The sequence below is a fragment of the Cricetulus griseus genome, chromosome 4 (assembly GCF_003668045.3).
Source record: "Cricetulus griseus strain 17A/GY chromosome 4, alternate assembly CriGri-PICRH-1.0, whole genome shotgun sequence".
NCBI classification, from domain to species: Eukaryota; Metazoa; Chordata; class Mammalia; order Rodentia; family Cricetidae; genus Cricetulus; species Cricetulus griseus.
This window is the reverse complement of record NC_048597.1, coordinates 136902523-136930392: the sequence shown is the minus strand read 5'-3', so window position 1 is coordinate 136930392 and position 27870 is coordinate 136902523. Positions and strand designations below refer to the sequence as shown.

Here is a 27870-nt window from a genome sequence, read left to right as displayed (position 1 = left end):
GAGCTATACTTGACCAATGGAGTGAAGCAGAAAAGACACCTCAAAAATTTCACAGCCTGGGTCACAGGACTGCTTGCAGCATCTACTTGGTATGCTTAGAACACATATCCACCCAGCAAGGAAGCTGTAGAAAGAACCAATCAAGAGGGCTTAAGGGGTGTATCTGGCTGTCTTTGCTAAGCTCCCAGTATCACTGGACAAAGATGGGCAATTATGTCAGGTCTTTTTTAAAATTTTGACTCTCAGAAGCACAAGAGGCAACAAAACCAGCCACAAGCATGGGGAATATGTCGTTGCAATAATGCCTGGAACTAGAGAATTTTAACATTCCCTGAATGCATCCAGTGACTCTTGCAGCTACTCTAGTGGCCTGTATGTGGTGGACCATTTAATTTTGGTCCCGGTTCTTGAGTTACCCAGAATAATGATGGCCAGCTTCCTGGACAATGGGGAGATTTCCTATTTCCTAGTTACAGAGTGTGCTGGTTTATCTGAGAATCTAATTAAGCGATTGACCAGCAACCTCCGATTCCCTGTGAAGGAGGGAATCCCTCATCTTTAACTCTTGCATGTGCTCCCTTATTATGTGGTACAGAGCTTCAGCAGCTATCTCTGCCCCGTTTACAGCCCATTCTCCATATCTGATGTGAAGAAATTTTTCTCCCTACTTGTGCAAATTATTCATTTTTTAAATTTCTAATTTAGACTTGGTCTAAAACAAGCTCCAAAGGAGGAATCCTGGAGACTGCTCAGTCTAGCATTTTATCTTGAATTTACCATCTTCTGTCTAGGATATTTTGAGGGCATTTCCCCGATATGATAGGACTATGCTAGCAAAATCATGAATATGTTAGTGGATTTTAAAAGATGCAGAATCATTCAGAAACCTAAGATTACTAAATTCACAGTTGTAGTCTATGTTGGCAACAGGGTGGATCTGACAATTGAATTTCTGTTCAGTATGGAGGCTGGTGTGTTTATTATGGCCATTAAACCCTGGCTGTGATGCTTATTACCAATCATCAGAGATGTCCTCAAAGCCCCACCACTCACCACCTTAACACCCCAGACAGCAACTTCTGGGGACAGGCGGTTCACATGAATCACCAGATAATATACAGAGAGGTATTTTTTCTCCTGTTTAGATTTTAATAAAACTAGCAGATGGAAAGCAAGCTCTATCATTTGGCATGGGAGTCAGTGTATTGAAATACAGCCTTTTGACAGACACGCAGATGAACATAAGGCTACCAGGAAAAGTAAATGAAGAAAAACAATTATGAAAAGAAGGAAATCATCGACCTTAGTGAGATGGTTGCTTGAGCTCATTGAGAGACAAATAAAAGAATTTTCTCAGGAGTAATTAACTCTAGCCCCAGAATCCACATGTGGGGCATTGGATCTTGAGCTTAAACATGTCTCTTCTTAGGTTGTCCATACCATTGTTTAAAGCAGCCCCGATGCCCCCGTAGTCTGCCTTAGCCCATTCCAAGGAAAACGTCCTTAACTTTGTCAATCACCAGAGCATTTTATAGGCTGTCACTGTCATTCTGTGTACACTGAAGTCACCATACTATTAGAGCTAACTGCATACCAATTATATTATCACCTACTTCACTAAATGTACTTGGAGTCTGAGAAGAACATTTTGGTTACAGTGTGAATAAATGATGCAAAGACACAACAACAGGAAACAAAACCTAGCGTATAGAAAAGCTGAGCAGGCCTTTGTAAGGCTTCAGTCTAGCATCTGTAGTCAGATGATTCAGTGAGTTTTACTTAATACCATACATTAGACTTCTGCTCTGTGCCAAGGGCAGAGAGAGATGGTAACAAAGAATGGAAACAATGAAGGGATTTTTAAATAGAAGAAATGAAAACAAATAAATTGTGAAAACTGAACTGCATGAAGAAATACAAATCAACTGGAACTAAGGTGATGAAATGGAGAGCAGTCTATGTGGTGGCTGTTGGAAAAATGCTGATGCCCAGGCTCTGCCCTCCCTCGGGGATTGTGACTGAGCCAGCTGTACAGGTTAGATCCCAGTGCCCTTGGCAAATTCCCTGCAAATTCTAGTGAGCAGTGGGCATTAGGAGGGCTGTGTGGTGGGGTCTTAGTCATTATTTCCAGCTAGCTGAGACATGGGGAGCATATGGCCTCAAGAAGTCTGAGCTCAAAGGACTGTGACAGAGAAGGAAAGCTAAACTCACACAGACCCTGTGCTACCATAGGCACCGTATGCACATCGTGTGTTACCCATATGCATCATCTCATTGTTTATCAGCCCTGATGCTTAAGAAAGTTGAGTTGGTCCATTTGCCTGTGAATTTCAAGATTCCATTGTTTTCTTCTGCTGAGTAGTACTCCATTGTAGAAATGTACCATATTTTCTGAATCCATTCTTCAGTTAACCATTCTGAGCAAGGTAACCCAGTCACAAAAAGACAAGCATGGAAGATACTCACTCACATATGGATTCTAGACATAGAACAAAGGATTACCAGACTACAGTCCACACCACCAGAGAAGCTAGGAAACAAGGAGGACCCTAAGAGAGACATATATGGTCCCCTGGGGAAGGGGAAAGAGACAAGATCTCTTGAGCAAATTGGGAGCACTAGGGGATGGGAGGGGAAGCTAGGAGAATGTGAAGGGGAGAAGAGGAGGGAAGAGGAGGTCAAGGGAGAGCAGAAAAGTTTAGTCTGGGGAAGAATAGAGGAGAGCAAGAAAAGAGATACCATAATAGAGGGAGCCATTATAGGTTTAAAGAGAAATCAGGCACTAGGGAAATGACCAGAGATCTACAAGGATGACACCAAATAACAATATAAGCAACAGTGGAGAGGGTACCTTAAATGCTCTCCCCTGATAATGAGATTGATGGCTACCTTATATACCATCCAGCAGCTGGTAGAAGTAGAAGCAGACACCCACAGCTAAACACTGAACTGAACTGAAATCCAGTTGTGGAGAAGGAGTGATGAGCAAAGGGGTCAAGATCAGGCTGGTGAAACCCACAGAAACAGATGACCTGAACAAGGGGGAGCTCATGGTTCCTAGACTGATAGCTGGGAAACCAATATAGGACTGACCCAGACCCCATGAACATGGATTTCAGTGAGGAGGTCTCGGAAATCTATGGGGCCTCTTGTAGTGGATCAGTATTTATCCCTAGCATAGGAATGGACTTGGGGAGTCCATTCAATATGGAGGGATACTCCATGAGCCTAGACACAAGGGGGTGGGCCCAGGCCCTATGCCAAAGGATATGACAGACTCTGAAGACCCCCTATGGATGGCCTCACCCTCCCTGGGAAGCAGAAAGGGTATGGGAGGTAGGGTGTTAGTTGAGAGGCAGGGGAGGAGCAGAGGAAGAGGGACCTGTGATTGACATGTAAAATAATCTTGTTTTTAACTTAAATTTTTTAAAAAATTGGGAAAAATAAAAAAAAGAAAGTTGAGTTGGGAGCACTGAAGAAATACTGAGGTTTTATTAAGTAAATTAGAATTTTTAGTGTTGATATTGAACATACAGGTGTGTGTACATATGTGTTCTGTGTATATATGTGTCCATTTTATATATGTGTATGTGTATATGTTAGTGCATGTGTATATTTAGATATGTGTTTGTGTGTATGTGTTTGTGTGTGCATGTACATGTGTGTATGTATATGTTTGTATGTGTGTATCTTGTATGAATGTGTGTGTGTGTGTGTGTGTGTGTGTGTGTGTGTGTGTGTAAGTTTCTGTGTGAGTATGTGTTTGTGCAAGTATGTGGATCACAGTGAATCCATAGGAAGTGATTGGTGCTATCTTAGTTGTTCAGTGCATGCTAAGATGCTCAGATGAGATGACTAATGATGTATCTCTCAGAACCATACCCATCATTAGAAGATATATGACTGTATTAATGAATCTATTCTTTTGGAACCCCAAGAAAACCTATGAGACATTTTTCGGAGAACACCAGAATGGCCTCCCCATTTATCTTTTTGTGAACATTATCCATCACTTGTGGTCTATCTCTTTGAGAAATACCTTTCTGAAATTTTTTTTATCAGAATGTAATTTTGGTGTCTGTGAAACCCTCTTAGCACTTATTTTATTGATTTTTCCTCCCGATCTTTCCTTTTTTCTTATGCCATTTCAGTTTGCAACTTTGATTTATTCTCCCCACTTCACAGATGCCTCTGAGCAAATGACTGTTTCCATGATCACCCCTTTCTCTGCTGCATCTAGGAGCACTGTTGGAATGCAGTAGTTCACAAATTAGAACCTCACACTTGAGTCAGGCTGCCTTCCTTGTTTGAGTGAAGGACATTATTCCAAACTTTGGATTGCCTTATTCTTTACAAATCAATCTAGAAACTTCAAAGGGAAGTCCAGTCACCAATCGCTGTCTCTAGAGACAGATAATAAAAACAGTGTGTCCTCCCCACTTCCTCCACTTTCTCTCCCTTCTGTACATTATAGCAACATAGGAAGGGAATCATATACATAAGATGTCAATAACATACAACAAAGAACCATTAACAATCACTCCCCTAGAAACCTACAGAATATGTGGAATTGGAAACTAGCTCTGTAGACATTCCTGTAAAAGAGTAGGAAAGGCTCTGGATACAGGGAAGTAGAGACCAGGGATAACTCAGGCAGAGACAACTGGTGAACTGTTGTCCGAGTTCATAGATGCAAGTACTTGAAGTGTTAACTGCCAGTGTTCCAGATCATCTGATGCACCACCCCAAAGGTAACCACCTGCAGTTTCTGTACAGTTCAAGAGTATTTGGAAGTACCAGAAAGTCATCTGCTTTCTGGGAACCAGTGCAGAAAGAGCAGAGACTCTGACATGTGCCATCTGTTGCCTGAAGACTTGAGTGACTTTCCTGCCATCATTTTGCCAGGGCCTGAGGATAGGTTCCATTTCAACAAGTCTAGGTCTACTCTCTGTTCTCTATGAGAAATGATCTACTATAGCCATACCCTGGCTTTGAATGAATACATTTATCAGACATGTGATAAATGTGAAAGAAAAAAATTAGCAAGCAGCAGATAGAAAGTACACAGGAAATACAAATTATCAACCTACATTAGTCAGAAGAAATGATGGTGTCTTTGGACTGGGAGCGCAAACTGAAATGGCATCATCAAACTGAGCACTTGCACCATCACTTGGAAACAACTACTAAATCCTGACAGAATAGTCACGATGGAGTCCCTGACTGGGAGACTTCTAGGTTGCAAAGCATTGTTTCCATGACGTTCTTTGTTTGTGTTTCCACTGGTGGCATTTACATACCAAGAGTAAAAAGCATACTAGATGGAGATGATTAACCTAGCTTTTCAAGAATAAAAAGCATCTCATGATGGAGATGATTAACCTTGCTTTGCTCAAGGGTGTTATGTTTTTAACCCTCAGCTACTTATATTAATCCCCCAAGACAGGGAGTTTTGGAAGACACTTGAAATAAACATGTTGGCCTTTTGCTTCTAAGACAAAATGGCTTACCTTTCTTACTTAAGTAAACTTAAGCATGTAGCAATTTACCAATATAATATAATGTATATCACACCCCCACAAACTCTCATGGGTTTCTAATAGTCTGTATAAGATAATTAAGAGACCATTGGATGTGGTTCATCATCCCAGGCAGAATCAGAGGAAGAAAAGTTGATGACTCTCTGAGCCCCTCATTACATCCTTGTCTAGGCTATTGAATCTCTGCAGTCTTTGCCAGGCTTATGTTTCACAAGGTGGGTGGATACACATGCCTAACATTTAGCAAAGGATTGGCAATAGTAGATGCTCCCTAAATTTTGATCAATTTAATGAATGTATAGCCATTATGACAACTGGTGATGTATTTGAAGGAAAAATATTATGTGAGTAACCTGATTTAATGTACTTCTCTTTCTTGATTTGTGGCAGACATTTAATCCCATCAATTATACCTACTTACTAGAAAGCACCATAGATTGTTAGTCACTTTCAATAATACATACATTGTTGTCTGTATTGATATTTTTTTATTCATAAACAGAAACATTGGCTTCCTTTCTATTGCTAAAGTAAGATTCTCTGGCAAAGGAAACTTAAAAGATAAAGGGTATATTTTACCTCACAGTTCAAGATACAGTCTACCAGGGTGAGGCAATCAAGGCAGAAGGATACTTGTTGGGAGCCAAATCTCAGGGCTTCTTGGCATGAGATCCTAGGCCATGCTTGGCAGGCCACATAGTTAACCTTTACATAGCAGCTCCTTAGAACCTTAGCTTAAGAAAAGAAACAACTTGACCCAGTCCTCCACCCACAGGCTCAGTCTCCTAGGCAACCCTTCCTGGACCTCTTACTTATGAACGCTTTAGCCTGCCAAACATCCTCTTTGCGGCTTCCTAATATCCTGCCTATACTAACACCTGGTGCACAAACAACCCATTCTGCCCCTCCCCATATCCTGACTATATAAGTTAGCCTGAGAAAAGTAAAGTTTGCCACTTGATCAGAATCCTGTCTTGTGGTCGTTCTTTCTGTGTCTCTTGTCCCCATTCCCTATCCCTGACTCTCCTGCCTCAGGTTGATGTCCTGCAGGTCAGGACAGATACTGAGGACATACACACAATCAAGAACCAGTGGTGGGAGAGGAAGGGTTAGAAGGGAAGAATGGAAGGGGTAAATGGTATAATTATATTTTAGTTAAAATAAATGCTTTTGCTTCTTTTAAACTAAAAAAAGACCCAGAGAAAAGGAATGAATGCTTGCACACTAAGCTCACTTTCTCCTTTTTATATAGTCCATAATCATAGCCCAGGGAATGGTGCCACTGATCTTAGATAGATCTTCCCATCTCAATTTCCCTAATCATGATATGCCAACAGATATGCCTAAAGGCCCATATCCCAGGTTATTCCAGATCTCATCACAGTATTCCATCCATCCATCCATCCATCCATCCATCCATCCATCCATCCGAGCTCCTGTTTTACATTCCTCTCTAGTGCTGGGGTTAAAGGTGTGCACCACCACTGTTGAGCTTCTATGGCTAAATAGTGTGCCTGCTGGGATTAAAGGTGTGTGCCACCACTGCCTGTCCTCTATGGCTGTGGCTAGTTTTTCATTCTGATCTTCAGGCAAGCTTTATTAGATAATACACAAAATATCACCACATGCTACAGTTATGCCCTTACCTGCTCTCCTCCCAAAATATCTTCCTAAGTATTTTCCAGAGGCTTCCATGGTATTTCATGCAATTCAACTTTTCAGCAGAGACATTTTGAGAAAGTTAGAACAAGATCCTGATTGATTGACTGCTTAATTGATAAAGAAAGACCACAGCTTTCAACTGGACTGCTGTGTTAGGGCTGAGTGGTAATTTGTTGAGCTTCCTTTACCACATGCCTTCCACATAGGCCCCTATGAAATCCTCCCCTTTGCTCTCTGTTGTTTTCTCCATCTGTCTGGGAATGGTTCATATTGTTTCAAGAAGATTTTCCAGATAATTCTATATTGCACTGCTACCCTATTCCAATTTGCTGCATACATTGTTGTGTCATTAATATCATCATTGATTATATTCTGACCCAGTGTTCTTAAATTATTTTTAACCATATAGATAATAATAAATTATTGATATACATGTCCCTTTTTATTTTTAAAATATTCTCCTATAGTGCTTAGTAGATATGATTTATGAGTAAATCTATATTCATTTTACCCCTTCTTTTGTTTATTCATTTAATCAAGAAATATTTATTGGGTATCTACTATTCAATGTTGGTAGAACAAAACAAAATCCATGCTTTATTGTTCACATGGTAGACAACTATGAATTCCATAAGTAAATTAATCAGAACAGAATAAAGTTTGGTGGATATTGTAGGAAAGAAGAGAAAGAAAGACACAAGAAAGTTGTGAATATTGAGGTCTTGGACTCACAGATTTTACTAATTAGATTGACCATTACATGTTCCATAAAAATTATATTTGAGCAAAGCTTTGAAGGAGATTAAGAAAGGAAGCCAGGAAGATTATCTAGTGGAATGTACTTCTTTGGACAGAAATAATTGCATATGCAGAAGTTCTGAGTCAGAAATATGCCTGGCTTGATGAAAAATAACAAGGGATCCCTTGGGTGGAGCAGAGTGGGTAGTGTGGTAGACATGAAAGAGACGTGAAGGCAAATCTAGATCCTATAGCTTTGAAGCTTTGGGAAGCCTTCCAAATTTTATTCTGTGCAGCATGCAGAGCTGTTGGAGGTACATACAGGAGCATAACTTGGTTTGCTTTTCATTTGAAAAGCATCTTTCTGGTTGATAAATAGAGAATAGTTTGGAGTTGAGCAAACCTTTTCTTGAAATGGTCAGAAAGTCAATATTTTAGCTTCTTTCAAATCATGCACATTCTTTCTATTAGTTACTTTTCTTATTGATGTAACAAAATATTTAGCATAAGCAACTTAATGAATGGAAGTTTTATTCTGGTTCAGTGCTAGGGGGCATGGGTTCATCATGGCAAGGAAGGCGTAGTGACAGCTGTTTTTCAGTCAGTAGCAGCAGAAGCATGCAGCTGGTTCTCCCAGGTTGCCAGATGAGGAACCAGAGAGCTTGGGCAAGTAGCAGGGGGTGGATGGTGGGGTGGTGGGGTGGTGGACTATAATCCTTACACTCTCAACCAAATGACCCATTCCTGCAGAAAATGCCTTCCACACCAGATATTCTACAACCTCCTCAATGGCATCAATCATTGGGAACTAATTGTTCACATATATGTTCCTGTTGTGGACATATCAGAGTCAAATGATAACATTCTATCATATTCCACTTGTATCAAGGCCTGGGATAGAGAGATGTTCTTCCAGAGGACCAAGATTTAATTCCCAGCATCCACATAGAGGCTCACAATAGTCTGCAATTCTAGGTCCAGGAGATCTGAAACCCTTCTCTGCTCTCAGCAGGTGTCAGAGATACACATGATATACAGACATAAACACAAGCAAAGTCCCCATACACATTAAGTAAACCCACTAGAGCAAACATTCAATCTTACAACTCCATGTCTGGCTTCTGGAACTTGTGACATCATCCTATGAGCTCCAACAAGCTTGGATAGCCCCAACCCTACAACCATGTTGCCAGAGTCATGCATGACCTCTCTCTGGGGCCTTCACTACTCACTACCTGAAGCTTTCATTGGTGGATGTTCTGCATTCATGGGATTTCCAAACATCCTGGATCTCCAGTGTATTTTAGACTTTATCTTCACAGCTTTACACATGGGGTCATCAGTGAATCTTCACAGGGACATCCCTGCTACATGTTCAATGACCTCACCGGATGTTTTCTGGAGCCTTGGCACTACCCTCTATCACCTAATAAGTTTTGCATTCTGCTTACTAAACCAGTATGTCATGGATGATGCCAAGTTCTACATCCATCTCGAAACGTATACTACATCTACTGTGGTATCTGAGTGGCCTATGACTGAACCTGGGAAAACATTTCCCTAGGTGATTATGAGTGACCAGGGTATCCCATTCCATATCTGTTCTAGTCTACTTACCACCTTAAATTCACACTGTAAATCTGACTAAGAACAGTGAATAATAACCATGTGTCACAGACTCAATATTATGCTGTTTTGAAATTTCTTTTGTTAAAGTAACCATTCTATTACTTTTTAACTTAGCTCAACCTAAAATTTCAGAATATGAATATGATATAGCTTGAGTCTTTGCTAGAAAGTAACATAAATGGCTTGCAGACCAAGTCCCAATAGTCTCATTTCTTTATGGCCCTTGTAAGTAGAGCCTTGACTGTTCATATTTGCATCTGCATTCTGATCCTCGGAATGTCCTTCACAATGACCTGTAAAGCTCTGCTTACATAATTTTAGGACTTGTCAAGCCACCAGCTCCAAGATTCCACATTCCTCCTACATACATGTCCCCAAGACCTATGAGCTACAGCCTTTTTGTACTAATGAACTTATTGGTACTGATTTTCTGTGTTACTTTTCTCATCACTGTGACAAAACATCTTATAGAAATAACTTATGGGAGCAATGATTTTTATTTTGCTTCTGTTTTGAAGTACATCAGTCCACCATTATGGGGTAGGCACAGCAGTGGGAATAGATCAGATCAGTCATTGGCAGAAGAAGTATGTGACTTGGCTTATTCATATATTGGAGGATCATAGCATCCAGGTGAAGAGTGCAATAATTCATTAAACCCAGGTTTAATGATCCATTTCTACCAGCTGTGAGTCCTACAACAAAGGTTTTTATAATGCCCAGCCCCCACTATCACTATCAAGTGTTCAACATGTGAGCCTATAGGGACATTTCAGTCCCAAATTAAAATACTATGCCACATATAATGAACTTTGGCCAGGTTAATACAAAAACAGCTATAGACAACACATACAAAAATGAGGCTGACTGTGTTCCAATAAAACTTTATGCATAAAAACAAACGTATGGTTTGATTGGCTTGTGGATCAGAGTTTTCTATCCTGGGTCAGGCTTTATAAAGGGAAAACACAGAAACAGGAAGACCTATAGTGCAGATGTCATCTAAGAAAGAATTGGTGTGACTTGCATCAAAGTTACATATGCCAACATATCTGTGCTTTGTGTTTATCCTCAGAAATTGCACAGTGAAGTGCAATTCATTTAAGTTGGGAAAAACTGTGTCTGAAGAAGAGTATAGGTTTTAGTAAATTATGTGAGTGTGTTCAGATCAGAAATCAATATATTATAGTACTTCTTCCAGAAAATAAATTTTGGATATGCTAGACAAGTAGTTGGGTATATTACCCAGTATTATTATTGATCAGTTTGGCTTAAATGTCTGTTACATGAACACATTGTAAATATGCCTGTTGAATCATTTACTTTTGAAACCATGACCAAACTGTAGAAAAACCTAAGGGATTAAGGAGGTTCCAGTGAGATCAGTGTGGAGGGAAAGGCTGATCATAGATCATGCCCGGCATTTGTCTACATGCCAGTAGCCACACTTCCATAGCCTTAGAGACAGTAAGTCAAAGAGAGTTGAATTAAGAGCCAATGGAATTTATAAAATGCTTATTATTAAAAGATAAGAAGAGACTATAATTCTCTACGCTACAAGTGGTTGGCAGCATTCATTGGAATGGAATCACTAGCTGTTAAGCCAAGGGCACAATTGCAGAGCATGAAATTGCATCTGCATATTACATATTAAGCTATTCTCCTTAGCATCCCAAATGTACAACTTTGAGAACTTGGGAGTTGAAGGGAAACTGCCAGACTCTCACCAGTGTCTCCAAAATATGCTTGGTCACACTGATCTCTTTAGGGGAAAGTGACTGCTTGCATCCCTGGTTCCTTGTGCCCTTTAGCATGAACAAATTAGATAGTGCATGCCAAAGCTACTGACCAGCTGGGAGTGCTTGACAGTCGGTTTTGTCTTTCTATCTCATTAACCTTACCTGAACCTGGAAGCATTTACCTCACAAGCCTGGTACAGGACGGAAGGAGTAAGTCTGTGAACACCCAGGTTAGCCTGCTCACCACTCACCAACTTGCAGGAGCACAGATGAGATAAACACAGTCCAAGTTTATTTGATCCCTGTAAGTTACCCTGAGCTGAATGGAATAGGAAAAGTTTATAACTTAATATGTGTGAACCTTTTTTTGACTGTGCTAGAATGTTTTAACCTTTGAAGAGCCTCAAGTGATGGGAGTTGGAGATATGGTTCAAAGGTTAAAAGTACTTGTGCTCTTGTAGAAGACCTTGGTTTGGCTCCAAGCACCTACAGTTGAAGGATGTCAACCACATATAAATCTTGTTCCAGGGAATTTGATGCCCTATTTTGGCCTCTGATAGCACTATACATATGAGGCACACATAATGACAAGCAGAGACATGCACATATATATGAATTAAAAAATATTCATGATGTTCAAGAGGCTTCAATCTCTTGGAAGTTCTCTGTTCAGTTCTTGAATTCAGGCCCTGAGTGTCCAGTGGCCGCAGTACTGAAGCCCTGTGGACAATTGCATTTTCCTTTCTTCTGACCACAAGCTGTTAATGGTAACAACTCTACATGTTCCCTCTTAGAACTCATAACACATTCCTATTATCTCCCTGCCAATTTTGTTAAACACGTAAACTTCTGATTTTAACACTCATGATCCCTGCAAATTGCCTGTGTTGTGAGAAAAGTTGGCCCTCAGAGCCGTCCCTTGGCTGCAGCCTCCATGTAACCTCATGCTTTATTTACATTGATTGGTGTAATTATGAACATGCAACACAAGTGAGGTCAGTGAAGCACATACAGCACTTGGCAAACAGTGCTAGACAGAGCTCCTTCCTGTTCTGAGACAGCTTCTGGAAGCCATACATTTTTCTGTGCATATGGACAAGAGTTGTCCAGCAGTTATTAATAAGAACCCCTTAGGGACTGAATTGTGTCTCTCCAAAATGTGTGTTGGGGTCCTCCTTTGACCTCAAATATGACTGAACTATGGATAATTACAGAGATAATTAAATTGAAAAGGCCATAGTGGGCCAGCGCAAGTCCCACAATATTGATGTCTGTATACGAAGAGTAGATAGGACACACATGCACAGGGGGCAAGCCAAAGAGATTCAGATGGGAGAGGACAGCAGCTACACAGCACAGCGAGGCCACAGGTGAACTGGACTCTACCAACAACTCCATTTTGAACTTCCATCCTCCAGGACTGTAAGAAAAACTTGAGCTTTTTACCCATTCAGTCTATGTTTTTGTTATAATAGGGGCTCCAACAAACTTACATGGCATTTTCTGCCAGGAAACTGAGCAAAGCTCAGGATGAGGCTCCTCTCTGCTTCCTTACATGGCTAAATTGTCATAGTGAACCAAGCCCAAAGCCCATTCTACCACAAAACTTCTATGAGAAAAACAAAATGGTCCGTTTTCTTTTCTGAACCAGGACAACATCAAACATGGACCTTCAGCTACTAGAATCATTCATCATAGTAGGTGCTTAGTGGGATTTATTAAATGACTCAGCTAAGGAAAGAATGAATGGGTAAATTGTGGAATTACAGTGCAACTTGGAAAACTGAGTGAAGCAATAGAACAACAGAAAGGCAGAAGTCACTCTTAATGTTTCCTTCACTCATCCATATTCCCTCTACTTGTATCAGAAATCACATATTTCTATTATTGTGTGAGAAAGTTAATTCATGAAGATGGCCTCCACTCCTTGCAGCAAGAGGTTGTCACTTTAGCAGACTTGTGAAAATGAAAAAATTAGCTTAAACTTTTACAGCTCAAATTTTGCAATTCAGAAGCCTAAGTTTCTTAGACTAGCAAAGTGGCTTTCTACCCTCTAAAGATGGTAGAGATAGTGTCTCCATTTTAGAGAGGAGAAGGCAAAGGCTTTCTAGCAAAGGGCTTTTCAAGAGGCACACAGTGTGCTAATACTAAAACAGAGCCAAGAAAAAAAAAGAGGTGAAATACTTCTAAAGAAGAAAATGTTTTATTGGGAGAAGAATTTGTTCCTTTTGGTTAAAGCATTCCCAGAATGATAGGATGATAATTTTTTTCTGCTTGAGGAAAATTTGCTATCATTATGAACATAACCACCTCTCTCTAGGTAGAAGATGACAGTGTACTATGTAAGCACTCCAAGGAGTATCTAGATCAACGGTTTGCACATGTATTCAGATGTAGACAATTAAAAATTTTGTGGAACAAATAAGTTCTTATATGATAGATTTTCTAGCATTAAGTATGTAGAAAAGAACACAGACTTGTCAGACAAAAAATATGTATTCCAGAAAATTTTAGTTGAGGGAACATATTTAAATTTTAGGCAACATCTGTTTTGCATTCCTTTATATTTGGAGAGTACCCTGGCTTATAGAATAGGAGGTAAATGACAGGATAATAAGACATTAGATAACTTGTGAAAAGGGAATTGCCAAGAAGCTGGCATTAAAAAAAAGACTAGAAAACATAAAAAATGAATGTTTTGAAACTTGTCACAGGCAAAGCAATTTTAAAATACTTAGGAAACAAGATAAGTAGAAGTGATGTTACAAGATGGCAGAATAGGGGTCAGCCATTTCAGTTTTCCTCATAAATGCAAGGTTTTTCAGCTATACAAAAACTGAACTGCTATTTTGGGAGCCCTTGATTGCATATGATGAATCCTAGTGTATCCCATGACATAGGAGGGCCGTTTTAAAATTTCAGAGTCACATTCACATGTGTTTAGACCTAGAAACCGCTGTATTCACCAACAGACTTGCCTCTAGCATCATTGAATCTTGGGTCTACTGTCCGAACCATTTTTCAAGGGATCACAACAGGGTCAAGTACTCCATCCCATTGACATACAGGGCTGTCTGCTGTTGAACTTCCTTCTCTGCAGTAGACCCCCCCCCCGGAAAAGCCCTATAACTTCCACCCTGTTCAGCCATGGTGTCTGATTAGCTCTGTCTACACAGAATCACAAAGGGACCTATCCACTTCTGTCAACATGGTGAGAGTCCCAGCATCTATTCCACAGCAAACCGGAAGTGGCTTTCTCTAGGCACCAATCCTGTCTTGCTACTGTACCATGCATGGAACACCTGTGGAATATATACAGAAAAGTGTGACTGCTGTGGCTGTAGAAGCTTCTAAGTAGTCCCTTACTCATGGCTATAGATAGAGAGCAGCTGTCATATGTGAGCATCTTATCCACATAGGAAATCATCGGGACTCTTCTACTGATGCCAGTTTTTGTTTGCTGAGATCATTATTGTGGGAAATTATAGTTTAACTTTGAGACTTGATTTCAACCTTTCCTTGCTATCTGGGAGCAATTCTGTCCACAAAAAGTTCCTTTGGGAGATGTACCTATATTTGAGTACCCTCAGCAGGATAGACAACCTCTGTAGCTCAGTGCATGCTTCAGGGTCCTTGGGTTTTGTATTTGACCCCTTCCATTATTAGATTGAGAATAGTCTGCTCACCTGGGTTTCAGAGGTGTGGTACATCAATTAGAGTTCATGGATGTAGATACTCTGATCTCATACTCATGGTGGATCTTGAGATGGTCCTATCATTTTCCCCATACATTCTTCCCTGAAGTCTGAGTATAGGCCTACCCATGCAAGAACCCACCAGGAGACAAGCCTATCCATGACCCCATATGAAGTCCTAGAGGTCTCCATCTCTGGGGGACTTGAAATAGCCATGCTTTAGTTTCGGCCCATTTTAGCCATTGGCGAGGGCAATGACTAGAGGCCCATTGAGGAATACAATGAAGTCTTCCTGGAGACCTTGAAAACCACAGCTACCTGTGCACCCAAGGAGAGGTCCTCTGTCTCCTCAAGTTGATACCATATTTGTGCCAGCCCAACAGAACAAAGTCCTGGAGATAAATCAATAAACCAAGCAGCCAGAGGCTCTACTCATTTTACCTGAGGTCATAGGCCTACCAACTGTGGTTACCTCTGTTAATTCAGCACAGACCATGTTACTGGATCAAACCCCACTCGATGATGATCCAAGAGGTGATCCCCTCAACTCAGAGACTGACTGGGAAAATAGTTTAACTGTGAAGATTAAAAGAGGGGCTTGCTCCTTCCAACATATAGGCAATGACTTTGTTACACAAGTATATGTCACTAAAAGACATATAAAATTCCCACAAACTTCATGAAGATAAAAGAAGTCTATAGATAAATTCATAATAATCATTTTTAAAAACTAAGTGAAATGCAAAACATACATAGCTAGATAATTAAATACAATTAGGAAATAATAAAAACATGAGCAATTAAAAAAAAGAAATATAAATCATGAGGAAAATATTAGTGGTAATCTGAGAACTGAAGAACAAAATGAAAAATAAAATCTGACAGGCAGTTTTAACAACAGACTCAGTCATATAGAAGGAAGAATTGCCAAACTGGGAGACAGATCACATGCAACTTGCCAATTAAAGAAACTAAACAAACAAACAAAAAAGCTTCACAATGTGAAGAAAACATAAGAAATCTATGAAACATGATTAAGTATAAAAATTATAGGCAAACTGGATATATGATGAAAAATTCTCAGTATTAAAAGAATTACTGCTCGATACTTTTATGTCAACTTAATACACAAACTAGAGTCATTGGAAAGAAAGGAAGCTCAACTGAGAAGTTGCCTCCATAAGATACTATAGGGCATTTCTTAATTAGTGATTGATAATGGAGGATACAATCCATTGTGAGTGGTCCCATCTCTTGGCTGCTGGTCCTGGATTCTATAAGAGCAAACCAGTAAACGTACCCCTCCATGGCCTCTGCATCAGCTTCTGTCTCCAGGTTCCTGCCTTGTCTGAGTTCCCATCCTGAATTCCTTCAGTGATGAACAGGAATATTGAAGTGTATTCAACTCTTTTTTCCCCAACTTGTTTTTTGTTCATGATGTTTTATAATAGCAATAAAAACCCTAAGACACTTGGCAACCAAGAAAACAAATTCAAATACAATTAAGTACTAAGAATACACTGAGAGACTAAGTAAATTGTATACTTTGTACATTTGCATATTCATAATATATGTATGCATATATGTATATGAGTAATAACAAGTCAGACTACAAGAAACATATACCTGGCCACTAATCTATAGCCACCAGCCTAGGAAGCAGACTGTTGCCCATAGAAACCAGAAGAGAATAGCAACTCTACTGAAGTCATCAATCCCAAGCATCCAGAACATGGTGACAGATTCCTTAACTTTTGTCGAAGCTCCAACTTTGAGCCAGGGGAAAAGCATCATATAAAGTATAGTACACTGACCATTCCTATAGAATGGAAGTCCTTTTCTCTACTACCTCAAGCCCAGCTTCTTCCTGTAAGAGTCCAACTCATAGCTGCCTCTCAATCTCATCCAACAACACAAGTGACAGTGGCTGACTCTGACACAGTTATCTGTAAGATGTCCATTGCTCACCCTCTTTTGGCTGGTTTGTATTTACAAAACATTACTTGTATTCTTATTTTTGTGTATGTGAATTGTTTTTCAAGCTAAGAGCTGGGGAAAAGGGAAGAGTGCTATGAAGTGCTATTTTCTGCACATGACATGGCCAATGTGCTCATGCACTCACAGAGGCTGTGGTTACCTTCACAAGGGCTGCACAAGACCACACCCACCAAAATTCCAGCTTGGGTAAGGGAGGAACTGTTGAGACTCCACCCTTTCGCTGAGTGGCTATTGGCAGTCAATGACTGCTGGATGCAAGGGAATACTTTTTCTTCTTGGGTGTAGGCACGGGTAAATTACCTATCATCCCAATAACTTGGTGGGTTACTAAAAAGTGTGTGGGGGTTGCAGAGATGTCTGCTCAATTTCCTGAAGTACCATGGTAGCTCACAACTGTCTCTAACTCTAATTCCAGGGGATCCAATGTCCTCTTCAGGCTTTCAAATGTACCAGGTAGAAAGCCCTTGAGGCACACGAGTGGCCAGGCCCTTCCCCTGAGGACCTCCAATTGCCAGATGCCACCCATAAAACACTAACTGCCCTAACTGCTGGACCCTGCCCTTGCCCTACAGAGTGAAAAGCTGAAGCAGTGGACTTGAAATCCCACCAATCCCTATCCTTTTCACTCTGGAAATCTCCATCCCCCAAGAAAGGCTATATCAATCCTATCTTCTGTTCAGTTTTTCTGCTGTTTCTCATGCCAGCAGAGGCAGCCACCCTCCTAATTTTATCCCTCCCAACAAATCTGTGTGAGGTTTGCTGTGTGGTGTGACTTCTTGGTATTCCTAGGCCCCTTACTGCCAGGATACCTTTCCATCTGGGCTGCAACACTTACACCCAGGTACTCACATGGTAAGCAGACATACAAGCAGTAAACATGCAGACACATAACATAAAGTAATAAAAATAAAATTGTAAAATATATGAACATAGGGAGGGGATATAATGGAATGAAAAATTGTTCCAGAGAGAGTGAGATCATAAAAGGGTGTGGAATATCAGAATTGTTAAAATACACTATACACTTGTCAAAGAATAAATTAAAATGCTTTGAAAATATAACTGCACATTCTAAGTTTACAATGTGTTTAATTTTGTATTACTCTATTCATTTTATTCATTTAGTGTGTGTGTGTGTGTGTGCGTGCGTGCGTGCGTGCGTGCGTAGGTAGGTAGGTAGGTAGGTAGGTAGGTAGGTAGGAGTTTCCTCCTTCTACCATGTGGCACCAGTTACCAATCTCAGGTTGTCAGGCTTGGCAACAGGCACATTTATCCACTGAGTCATCTCACTGGCCCCATCAAAATACTTTCAATCTATTCAAAGGATGGCTGTTTTTTATTATAAACTGTTAAATAAAATCTCTCATGAATAAAAACAAATGACCAAAACTATCAACTGGTTATTGTGTGAAGAACACTTAGTAAATTAAGACAAGCATTTCATTGAAAATATATGGATTTAGAGATAATCTCAGTTTCCACTATTTCAAGTGTTAATGATTAATGATAAAAGTCTTAGTGATACATAAATGAATTAAGTATGGAATTTAAATATATGGCGTCCCCCACAAAAGCTGAAATACTTCTATCCCCATGATCTCCATGCTCCTGGTAAATGCCTCTACCCTCTACTTGTACAGAACAAAGGTGGAGAGTCCCTAGGTTTGTTAGTAAATTGCTCTGAGGCTAATTTCCTTTCACAGTTTTTGAAGGTCTGGCCCTCCCAGGAGGAGGAGATGATTTGAGTGTATGCTGAAAAAATGTGTTTTCCTTCTTTCCTTTGTTGCACACTCAATGGGAGTGCCTCTCATCAGTGCTTCCCCCATTGCATTTGAATAAAACAGACAAGCAAGCCTTGAAGATGATAAATGACTAATAAATTTTAATTGGCACTTTAGCTCATAAAATAAAAACAGTCATTAAATTCATCCACAAAATTGTTAGAAAGGCTGAGCTAAAAATTGCAGGATGTGCCATAGTAGCAGCTGTTTTCCTTGCAAGTTCAAGATTAAGCCTCAAGCCAAGATTCTAAGCAGATACTCTTTGACCTAGGTGGCCTAGAAGGCCATTTACCAGTTTGAAAGCCAGATGAGTATCTTTCTTGGGTGCAATAAGCTCTCTTTCATAAATCATCTCTAAATATGTGACAATGAATGTCCACGAAGATTTCTGAGTACGAAGTAACTGAGTAGTTACTCATAACATTCAGTTGGATTGAAACAATAAATATCTGTATAGGTGTCGTTCAGTTCAATGTAGTCTATAAAGAATATGCCAAGTGAAGCTGATAGAGTTAAGAGGTCAGAAGAGGACAGCATGGCTGTGACAATGTGAAATACATTCATTCTGGTTCCAGTCCTGATTCCTAGTGTGCAGCTCTCAAAATACTTTCAATCTATAAAGAGGTAAGTATCTTTTGGAATGTGGATGAATTGGTAGATGGCTGGCAGACCTTGACAGTTTCCGAAGCACAACTGCTCACTGGAAAGACCAAGGCAGGATTAATGAAGACTGGGATTGTCCATTCCTTCCCTCAACCTCTGGGAGGGACTATAGCTGAGGATGAAGTGATAAGCAATGGCCAGTGATTCAACTGACAATGCCTCCTCAAAACCACATATAGACAGGTGTGGGGAAGCTTTCAGACACCTGAGCCTATGGGGATTATTAAGGTGGACCTCTGGGGAAGGCACAGAAGCTCTGCTTCCTCCCCCTACACTTTTTCCTGTGCATATTTCATCTAGCTGTTCATTTGTATCTCTTTAACTTTCTCTTGCAATAATCCAGTGAACACATGTTTTTCCATGTTCCATGAGCTGCTATAGTTAGCTAATGGAATCTAAGAAGGGGGGGCCTAGGAAGTTGGGCATAAATCTTTCCCAGAAGCACAAGAGAAACACACAGGCTTCAATAGTATCTGAAGTTGTGGGGAACAGTCCTCAGCCTGGGGTCTGGTCTCCAGGTAGTCTCCGGTTTACATTGGGTTAGAGGACTCCCACTAAGTCGGCTGGAAATCAATGGCTTGCTTTCAGTGGAGACAATTCATCACATCTTTTCAGACTATAGATATCTTCTGTGCTCACTGCGATGTGAGAGCAAAGGAAAGTTTTTCCTGCACAATGGCACTCTGAGAGAAGCTTCACAAAGCGGTGAGCAGACAGACATTCATACCTTAGTTCTTGAAGTAGAAGTACCAAAAATGAGCTGTGACCAGAGGCAATCTCTCTCTCTCTCTCTCTCTCTCTCTCTCTCTCTCTCTCTCTCTCTCTCTCTCTCTCTCTCACACACACACACACACACACACACACACACACACACACACATCCATAAGGAAAAAACCCTCATTTTCTTCTGGCCAACCAGCTTGCATTAGAAGTGAAATAAATAACAGCATCGTCTAGTCTTTCATTAGTTAGAGATGGTAAGTAAAGTTCATGGAAAAGTCAATGGGTGGAAGTTCTACATAAAGGAGGGACAGATAATTGGCATCAATCCCTCTGTTCTTCCTTTTGCCTTCTGTGAACTGAAAGTTGGGCATGATGGCAGGAATTCTAGCAACTGTCTTGGGTCAATAGCCTTATATTCCTTGAACTAACCTCGAGGATGTAGTTTGTAAGATGTCCGGGTCCCCAGTGATAACACAATGTGAACCCTGGATTACCTATCTCTGAACTTTCTTATCTGAGAAAAAAATAAATCCATATAAATTTAAGCCTCCATTATCTACATCTCATGTATATTTGGCTGAATCTAACTCCCATTGATTTACCAGTTAAGTGAATAAAAGACAAAATGGAAATGAGATTATTCTTTGCAGAATTACCCAAAGATACTGGTCTCTGTGCAGAAGGCTGTTTAGTAGATGTGGGTCCTCACAGCACAGTTCAAAGGGCCTTACTACAATACAATTGCTTGTACTTACTTCCTCCCTTGGAAGAGCCACTAATAATGCTTCTGAAAATAGTTCTTTAAATATTCTGTCATTGATGATGTCACCTGAACTGGATGATTTAATAATGTAAAAGAAAAAAGGAGACTCCCTTCTGTATCCAATAATTGGGTTTATGAAATAAGAAATAATAGTTAGAAAGGTAGACAAATGTACTCATTTTTAATATTAGGTGCAGGAGGGCACATACCGAGGTCAGGCATTTACGTAATTACTTTAAAAGGCAGTGAGGATTTCAAAGAAAGATCAATGAGCCATTATCAGACAAGATGCAGGTATGACAGGCCACCAGGGCATGGCACAGCAGCACCTTCCAGTTTGTTCTCAGGATGAATCCATCTCCTTGGTATAATTAAATGCCTCAGGGAAAGATTTCTGCCCCACTAAGTTCTTGGTGGAGGCTATTTCCTTAGATAGATAAGAGGTATGCAGTGTTTTCTGATTTTCAACTGCCTTCAGTTCAAAATAATCAATACAACCAGGCTAGGCATTTGAAAGTAGCATGTCCTGAACTCATTTAGCATATGTTATGTAATAAAGTTTGTGTGTTCCCACAATCACACTAAGATCCAGAGATAAACCTGTGTCAAATCCCATGTTGAAAGTAGAATGAATGATGGGGCCTGTGGTGAGTTCTGGGTCTTTGGAGGAACTTGCTTTTCAGCAACTTTACATGGCATCCCTGAGTAACTGTGGTCTTTGGAAGAACTTGCTCTTCAGCAACTTCAGATGGCAGCCCTGAGTAACTGTGCATCTCTTTGGACTTGGGACACCATACATGCTACCTCCCTCAGTCCTTACCACAATTCTAAAGAGTGTTCCCACATTTGGGATTGGTAAACCAACTGAGCGTGTTAGGTGTTTTTTTTTGCTTTTTGTTTTGTTTTGTTTTGTTTTTTTGTTAACTTGACACAGCGTCGTCATCTGGGAAGATGAAACCTCACTTAAGAAAATATCCCCATTAGGTTGACCTGTAAGCAGGACTGTGTGGTATTTTCTTGATTATTGATTGATATGGGAAAGTCCAGCCCATTTTGGATGATATCACTCCTGCCCAACTGGGCATTGGTAAATATAAAAAAAGCAAGAAGTGTAAGCCATCAACAATAATGCAGTAGATACCTTTCCTCCGGGGTCTCTGTCTCAGTTGCTGTTTCCAGTTTCTTTCCATGAGTCCCTGCCTTGGTTTCCTTCAATGAGGAACTATTATTCAGACATGTAAGCCAATGATCCTATTCAGCCTCATTGTTTTTGTCATGATGTTTTAGAAAGCAATAAAAAGGTAGCTAGAACATAAATGTTCATAGAAATGCTCACTTCTCCAAGGTAGGAGTAAAATTGCTTGCAATTCTGACCAAGTTAACCAACTCAAGGTGCTGGCAAGTCAAAGTGTTCATGAAACAATGAGCTTGTGAACATTTTGTTTATAATAGTTAATAGAGGAATGCATTCTTTAAAACAATAGCAGTTATCCAGTTATCTCCAGGTAAATTAGCAATGAAAATGCTTCCAAGCCTGAGCCTCTCCAATATTTGAGGAAATAAAAACCTACAAACAAAACTATCTGTAAATCCCTGTGTGCCTTACAATGAATATGAATTTGAAGCAGGGGATTATTTTTAAATAAAGCTTTATTTCCACTTATGTGTAGTATGTCTTTATACATGTATGCCTCATTTGTAGAGGTCCCCACATTTCAGAAGAAGGCATTGAGTCCCCTGGAGCTGAAGTTAAGGAGGTTATGGGCCATTTTCTGTAAGTACTGGGAAGTGAGCTAGGGTCCTCTATGAGAGCAGCAAGTTCTCTTAACAACTGAGGCACCTCTCCAGTCCCAAGTCAGGAAATTTTCAAGGGTGAAACCTATTTTCTGTGGAATTTGCACCTCTTCACCCCTTTCTCTGGGGAATATAGTACATGGTAAACAGGACTGAAACCCAAGCAGTGTTCTTGCCAATCCTGAGCCTTTAATCCTTAGAGAATCTCTCTCTCCAAAGGGGTGGGTAATTCATAGGCAAAGGAGATAATGGAACTCTGATTATGTGATGGAGAGCTGGGAATCTGCAGGAGAAAGATGGTAGAAATTTCTACACTAGCCACCCATACTCCTACCATGCTTCTCTTTCTATCAATTCTCAGAGATCCCTTCCATCTGCGTGGAGATGATAAACCCAAATCATGGGATGCATGTTTACAGATGATATGCACAGAAATGTCTCCAGCAACACACATTTCAGCCAATGAGATGAGGCTTAGGAGGTGCTGGGGCATACAGGAACTTCCTGTGTCTTATCCTCCATGAGTAGTCCCCTTCCCCCAGCCAGGCAACCCTGACATTCACTGTGCAGGCTGGAAATTCTGACAGCTGCTCAGCTATAGATATTTTAGCTGAGTCATCGTACTTTAAATTTTGAGATTTCTATACTTAGCTCTTACATCCCTTTGCCCCTAGTTATTCTTATGTTCTATCTTGCCTAAACCCACTCATTTGTTAAATATGTTGGCACCAGCTCCTCAAATTTGCAACATCCACTTCCATTATTCTACAGTAGTTCATGCACCATGGATCACCCACCTACGACTCTGCATGCGGGGAAGGTGCAGTGTAGAGTGATTGAGAGCTCAAAAATGGAAAAAGGAGTACCTGAGTTTGAATTTCTTATCTCCCACTCACTGTATGACCTAGGGCAAACTTTCTTTGCACATTAATTCCCCTTACTATAAATATAGGAGAAGAATGGATGAGGAACACTTAACACCAAACTTGCTTGATAAAGTCTTAAGTAATCATATTGTTTTATAGAGAAATATAGATGTTAAGCCACTAGTGCTGACAATGGTCCCTACAAGAACCATAGATAACAAAGCCTCTAGTACCAGGCATGAGAAATCCCCTTTAAAGTGTTGGTGAAGGTAGTCCAAGTAACTCTGCAAACAAGATAAACTACTCATGTAACTCATGGTTGCCTTTCAGGGGATAAGAGTGGCCAGCTCTTATTACTGAAGACATTACATGCTGAGAACACAGGACTTAAATGATTCAGTCTTGTTCTGACCTTAGGATGATTTTCTGCATTCTAGCTTCTATGGTCTTAAAAAATAGGATGCATGGTACCAAGGGAGGGAATCTACCCAGGCCTACCCAGTTGAAACATCTATGAATCATAGAAATCACCAACTTGGTAAGATAAAAAAGTGCAATTAGTAGTACTCACATGTCAGTGACAATTAATAGCTGTATAATTGGAATTAAGACCCACTCAATAGGAGAGAAACTACACCCGGTATGGGAAACCTAACAAGCTTCCTGGGGCTAGTGACGTCATGGCTTTAGGAAGGAATCTACTGCTGTCACTTTGGTGGACCAGCATAATCCCTTACTACATGCTATACCCCTTCCTTATATCACAGACAAGTGTAACTATGCGCTTTCCAGCAAATGGAGACCAACATGAAAAACCACACTGAATACAATACAAAAGCCAACAGATCATGGGGAACCCAGCACCAGTGATACATCTACATCACAAGTCCAGTGCTTATGGCTCAGGGAACACCATGGAAAATGGGGTAGAAAGATTGTTGAATTACAGAATACTAGCAAGTTTGCCGGGAAACCTCTCTTAGAAATAAGACTGGATTAATGACAGTGTCGATGGACTTGTGAATGTGAAAGGGGGGGAATCTTATGGGGTCGTGCCCCTAAACTAAGAACTACAGGTAACTAATGACTTCTAAGTGGAGCAAACTTAATCTCTCCCATGGAGGAGTTCCCTCAGTCTCAAATGCAGAGTTGTCAGCCTTGAAACCATATACACACCACCAGTAAAATATGGAGTCATTAGGTTGTGTATGTACACAGAGAGACGAAACTTTGCATATGTAACAATAATAATTAAAGAAAAAGATGTTATCAGCTTGAAAGAGGGGTTCCTGATAGGGTAGCTGGTAGGGGTTGGAGAGAGGAAAGAAAGGGGGAAAGTGATATGTTCCTATTTCAATTTAAACACCAAAAAGCCAAAACTGGATTAGGTCAATGCTAGGCCTTGGGACTATTGTGAGGATTAAAGTAGATAGATACTATACATAAAATGTATAAGACAGATCCTTATCCATAATAAATACTCCACATAGTCCACTTTTCACTGCTCTGTCCGTGTTTGCTGTTGCCATGTCCTGCCACACCACCTAGCACCTAGTCCATGGGGATCACTGGATCTTACCACTTTTCTAGTGTTCATCTGGAAATCTTGCTTCCCTACCACAGCCTTACTTTTTTTCCCCAGATCTACTGTTCAGCAGCCCTCACTAAATCCCCCTGATGGTTGTATGCGGCCTTCATTTTCCCAACTTCCACCTCACTGTTTAGCCTTGCCTATGGCCTAATACTTGTATGACATGCTGTACAACAAGGCAGTCACTTGCCCTTAACATGGTTTCATGCTGTCAGTAAACCTGGTCACAGGATAGTTAAGTTCCTCATTTCCAGCACTTGGATAGTTTTTATCAATCTCCTGATTGGGGGCAGAAAAACATATATGCTCAGGGTAAGGACAAGGATTGCTTATTTCTTACTACAGCACCTGTCTTCTAGGACCTCTGTTCTTTCAAGCTGTATTCCATCATATCTGAACCATATGTAATTCTCTGATTCACTTGGCTTTTTCCATTCCTAATAGAATTATCATCTGCAAAACCACCCCCAAATTTTTATGTTGAATCTCTACCTCCCAATGTTTCTGCTATGAGGATAGCATATTTACAGAAATAATAAAGGTTAAACAGGGTAACATGGGTAGGTCCTTCAAGAAAAGCCACAGAAGAGCTCAGTGAATCGGCCTCTCTGGATACTCACTAATTTTGAGGAAAGTCATCTGAGGACATAAGAAAGAGCCATCTGCAAGGCTGGAAGAGAGCCCTGCTCAGAACCTGACCTTGGTGCTAGGCTTTCAGCTGCCAGAACTACAAGAAGCAAACTTACATTATTTAAACCATCTAGACTACAGTGCTTTTGTAATGGCAGCCCCTGTTGTAGTTAGTGTCAGCTCAGTGTAAACTAATCATTTCAGAAGAAAGCCTTGATTGAGAAATTGCCTAGATCAGATTGGCCTGTGGGCATATACTGGAATGCAAGAATTTTGATTATTAATAGATGTAGGAAAGTCATTCCACTATTGTAGGGGTAACATTCCCTGGGAAAGTGGCCCTGAGCTATATAACAAAGTCAGCTAAGAATGATCCCAAGAGCAAACAAGCCAACAAAAAGCATCCCCCATAGTTTCTGCTTCAAATTCATGCCTCAGTTCCTGTCCTGACTTCCCTCTGTGATGGACAGTTTTACTGAGTAATAGAGAGAAGTATCTAGAACAGTGTCTGTGGTGGTTAGAATGAGAAATATCTTTGATAAGCTCAACCATTGGAACATTTCACCTCCAGAGGCAGCCCTGTTTGGGGAGGTTATGGAACATTGAGGAGGTGGAGGCTTTTTGTAGTAAGTTCATCACTGGGGGTGAGATTTGAGTCTTTATAGGCTTTCTATTAAGGGGAAGAGACACCATGACCACAGAAAGGAAAATACTTTAATTGGGGCTAGCTTACAGTTCAGAGGTTTAGTCCACTGTCATCATGGCAGCATGACTACAGACATAGTGCTGAAGAAGGAGCTGAGAGTTCTATATCTCTATCCATAGGCAGCAGTAGGAGAGAAATACACTGGTCTTGGCATAAGCATCTGAAACATCAAGCTTACCCCCGTGACACATTTCCTTCAACAAAGTCACACCTGATGGGGGAAGTACTTCTGTGTATATGTTTGTCTTATTGGTTGATAAATAAAGCACTATTGGCCAATAAGGAAGCAAGTTAGGTGGGACTAGGAGAGAAGGAGTATTCTGGGAAATGTAGGAAAGGGAATAGTCGAAATGTGATCCCAGGAAGAGAGGATACATAAGGCCGGCGTCCTCAGTAAGATAAGTCCTTATAAAAACATATAGATTAGTAGTTATGGTTGATAATTAAGACTGGGCTAGCAAATAAGAAATCCTAGTCATTGACCAGCAGCATTGTAACTAATATAAGACTCTGTGTGTTATTTGGGGGCCCTAAAGTAGAGGCAGAACCCAGGCAGCTGTCGGAAAGAGTTACACACATCGACTCCAACAAGGTGGCACTAATACTGCCACTCCCTGGTGACCAAGCATTCAAATTTATGAGTCTATGGAAGGGGTCCTTTTTATTCACAACACCACTTTTCACAACATGGCATCCATAGACTTGTAGCTATATTATAATATAAAAGTGTATTCAGTCCAATTTCAAAAGTTCTCATACTCTGTAAGAGTCTCAATTCTGTTTAAAAGTCAAAATGAAATTTCCAACATACAATAATATTCTAAAAGTGAGAAATGGTAACATAACTTAGAAATATTGGGCCAAAGCAAGATTGCAAACCAGCGGGGCAAACTCCAAACTCTGCAGCTCCATGTCCGATATCAAAGTGCTTTTCAGATCTCCAAGTCCTTTCAGCTTTGTTGACTACAACACACTTCTTTCTCTTGGGCTGGTTCTACTCCCTGTTAGCAGCTTTCCTTGGTAGGTATCTCACAACTCTGGCATCTCCAATATCTTGGGGTCCCCAAGAAAACCCAGGCTTCACCTTCACAGTTTCACACAGAGGCCCCTCTGGGTATTCATGAAGGGACAATCCTGATAAAGATCTGGCCTCGGGGAATTTCCTTAGCCACAGTGGAAAATTACACAACTCCATTCTTGGATCCTAGATTCTAAAGACAGAACTAAAAGACTGAAGTTGTCAAGTTCTGTTGCTTTCTGAGGCTGGAGCATGGGCTCCTAGCTCAAATACATTTTCACTTGTTTTCTCTTCTTGATAGTTGCCTTCATTCCCTAAGATTGGCTGTCCTGGC

General features: G+C 40.5%; 1 protein-coding gene and 1 long non-coding RNA gene across 5 annotated transcripts in view; one reads left to right on the top strand and one right to left on the bottom strand.

Moving 5' to 3' along the window:
* Window positions 1-27870, top strand: part of LOC118238674 — a 134939-nt gene that overhangs the window by 63702 nt on the left and 43367 nt on the right. The window lies entirely within an intron of this gene.
* Npsr1 (neuropeptide S receptor 1) overlaps window positions 1-27870 on the bottom strand; it is a 176300-nt gene that overhangs the window by 112838 nt on the left and 35592 nt on the right. The window lies entirely within an intron of this gene.